This window comes from Orycteropus afer, unplaced genomic scaffold (genome assembly GCF_000298275.1).
Source record: "Orycteropus afer afer isolate SDZICR_OR568_19922 unplaced genomic scaffold, OryAfe1.0 scaffold01204, whole genome shotgun sequence".
Lineage (NCBI taxonomy): Eukaryota > Metazoa > Chordata > Mammalia > Tubulidentata > Orycteropodidae > Orycteropus > Orycteropus afer.
Window position 1 is genome coordinate 183,955 of NW_006922791.1, and position 3,880 is coordinate 187,834.

The window sequence follows — 3,880 nt, forward strand, 5'->3', positions numbered from 1 at the left end:
CTAAGGCACTTGACTGCTAACCAGAACGCTGGCGGTTCAAACCCACCAGCCACTCCTCGGAAGGAAAGTTGGGCAATCCTACTTCCGTAGTGATACTGCCTTGGAAACCCAAGGAGGGGTTGCTAAGAGTCGGGGCCGACTCGACGGCAAATAACAACAACAACAACAACAAGCTGATATGGATATTTGATCCTAAATCTTCAGTCTTCAAAACTAGCCTACTATTGAGAAAACCTTTAGTAAGTCAAGTTGAATTCTTAGCTCTGGCTTTATTTTCTAACTATGAGAACAAGCTGGCACTGGTCATTATGCACAAAATATGAGGACCAATGAGCATGACCCAGAGAATGAAAATGATTCCACATCACCTCAACTCTCTTCCGCTTATGCCAACTTCTCATTTAATTATTTGTGTTTATTTCAATATTTATTTAAGAATCATTAACAGTGAAAAATACATGTTTCATTCATTAATCTTACTTTTTTCCTAACAGTAGTGGCTATCATGTGACCACAATAAAGTCATCAGAACCTAGCAATCAAAATAATGTTCTTTTCAGAGCCAAACCTTAAGCATGAATTGGAAATGCACACCATTAAAGTTCATAATTTCAATTTCTAGTATCTTCTGATACATTATACAAAGAGACTTGATATATTTCTATTGGAACAAGGAATTATTTGACAGCTGAATGTGGTTAAACCTATGCTCAAAATTCCTCTAACGTGCTTAATTTTCTGAGATGCAACAGACATTTCATTTTTATAAAAATGTACACACATTGAAGTCACAGTAACTTAATTTATTATTTCTGATTATGGTCTATGGACATAATCTTTCTTAAATAAAGAAAAAAAACCTGCTTTAAAAGTACTCTTAAATATGCATCTTCTACAAAACTCAGAATTTTGACAGTGTTCCTATATCAGTTTTGAAGTTTGTATTGTACAAATCAGAGTTTCTATGTTGCTAAGGCAAGGATTCAGTCAAGATTGCTCCCTGGTTTATCAGTTTAATGCTCTTTCAATGAAAAAATATAATCTTCTTTTGGGAAAGGAATAGATATACTTAAGAAACAAGGTTGCCCTCACTTAGGTTTAAAAACATATTGTTAATAATCCAGCCATAAAACTAGACAAGAATTCATGTGAAATTAACCTGCATGAAAAGTCCACAAATTCCCACCCCCCCTTTTTTTTCATCCTGGTAAAGTATAAAGCAAATAAACAATATTTAATGAGTTTTTCTTTGTTCAAGCCAATACGGAAAAATGGTATATTTAATTCTCCAGTTAATTACCTTGCATTCTTCATATATCAACTTAAATTTTTTTCCATCAGAAAAGAATTATTTTACTTTTCTTGTCCCCATGGACCTATTTTTTACATAAGTTAGCACAATGATTCATATTATAAGAAATATTAAATGAAAAAAATTAATATATGCTGCTTTGAATATTGGATTGCTATCTAGCCCTATTCCCTTCCTTGACACTGTAAATTTCATGAAGGCAGCCATTTTGTTTGTTTGTCCTCACCATTGAATTCCTAGGGCAAAATATGGTTCCTGGAACAATATAGGTGACCTGGAAATATTTATTGAATGAATAGTTAGTCAATGAATGAGAAATAGTTAGCATCAATAGTTAGAACTTCTGTGCAGCTTGTTAGGGCTAAACATTTATATAAATGTTTTCTTATATTAATTTGTATCATCATCTTAACATTTCTAAAAAGAGATCCTGCTATTCTCACAGATGAGGAAACAGAAGCACATAAATTTACTTGTTGTGGTGGTTGGGTGCCATCAAGTAGGCTCCCACACTCATATTGATCTTATGTACAACAGAATGAAACACTGCTGGGTTCTGCTTCAGCCTCACAATACTTGCTATTCCTGAACCCATCATTGCAGCCACTGTGTCAATCCATCTTGTTGAGGGCCTTCCCCTTTTTCTTTGACCCTCCCCTTTACCAAGCATGATACCCTTCTCCAGGGAATGGTCCCTTCTGACAACATGACCAAAGTAGGTGAGATGAAGTCTGGCCATTCTCGCTTCCAAGGAGCATTCTGCTTGAACTTTTTCCAGGACATATTTGTTCATTCTCCTGGCAATCCGTGGTACTTACAATATTCTTTGCCAATGCCATGACTCAAAAGCATCAACTCTTTTTTGATGTCTGTTATTCCTTGTCCAACTTTCACATAACTTTTAAGAGTGGTACAAATATTCAAACTCAAACTGTCAAGCTGTAAATGCAAAATTGTTAGAAATTTTGGTACAGAGAATATAATTCTATTGCATTTTTCTATATGTCTATTATTATACCTGTACCAGACTATTTTAAATAATGTAGCGTGGTAGTCTATTTGAAATCAGAAAATGTGAGTCTTTTTAATTTATTCTCCTTCTTCAAGATCACTTTAACAATTCAGAATCCTTTGCCCTTCCATACAAATTTGAGGACTGTTTTTTCTATTTTTGCAAAGAAGGCTGTTGGAATTTTGATGTTTATTGCATTGAATTTTAAATTACTTTGGAGTATATTAACACATTAATACTAATAAGTTTTCTGGTACATTAGAACAGAATATGCATACACTTATTTAGGTTGTCTTTAATTTCTCTCAGTAATCTTTTCTAGTTTTCAGGGTGTAAGAGTTTCACTTCTTTGTTTAAATATAGTCCTTGGTATTTTATTATTTTAGATACAATGTTAATGGAATTGCTTTGCTTTATTTCCTTTGAAGTACAATGTGTTCCTTTATGTGGCTTTCTAGAAACTCACCTAAGATAACTGATTACACATCCACACACACAAGTTGATTGCTCAGACTACAGTCCAACTAAAACAATCTGTCAACCTGTGATCCTGCTATGAAAACCTTGACTCAAAATTGACAAGAATTTTTTCTGTATAAACAGCCAATCCCCAGATGTTTTTGGAGAAGCAGGAGAGGAACCCATGAACACATTTTTGAGATATGACGCCCTGCATTAAGAACCTCTCTAAACTCTATTAAGAGCTGCATATGGCAAAAGGGGAACACTGATATACTAACACAGAACAATGTCAGCAGGGCCAAAGCCACCAGCACAGTAGACTACTTCATGGCAGTGGTGCAAATGGTGAGGTTCACTTAGCCAACTGATGGTGGTGGGAAAAACGGGGCCAAAGCCAGCACCGCAGAGGAAGACAGAGGTTTGAATCCAGCTGGGATTTTGGAGAAATTGTGTAGTGGTCTTCTTGCAGGGTCTTGGGCTGCCCTGTGAAGGATTCTGCCCACACGGGCTAGAGAGACCCTGTCCAGGGTTCTGCACAGAGAAACTCGGGCTAACTTGTGAAAAGGCCTGCCTTCAGAGGGTGGGAAGGCTGTGTGAAGGTGTTTACCCACAGGGCCTTGAGAAACTCTGTGCAGAGATCTGATGGCAGGCACTTGGGATACACTGTGCAGGAGCCTTCCTGCAGAAGTTTGAGAGATCCTGTACAGGAGTTGTCTATAGGGCTTGGGCATAACCTGTGCAAGACTTACCCATAGGGGTTGAGGACATTCTATGTAGGTAGTGCATGCCAGTCTGTGATGCACACATTACAGGGATTGTTTAGAGAGTTTTGGGCAGCTTGATTATATCCCACCTGAATCTAGAAACCATCAAAGAATAGATTTGACACACTGAACACCAGTGACCAAAGACCAGACAAGTTGTGACATGACCTCAAGAACATCATACATGAAGAAAGCAAAAAGGTCATTGAAAATACAGGAAGTGAAGAAAAGACCCAAATGGATGTCAGAAGAGACTCTGAGTCTTTCTCTTGAAAGTGGTACAGCTAAAGTGAGTGGAAGTAATGATGAGATAAAAGAGCTGAACCAATT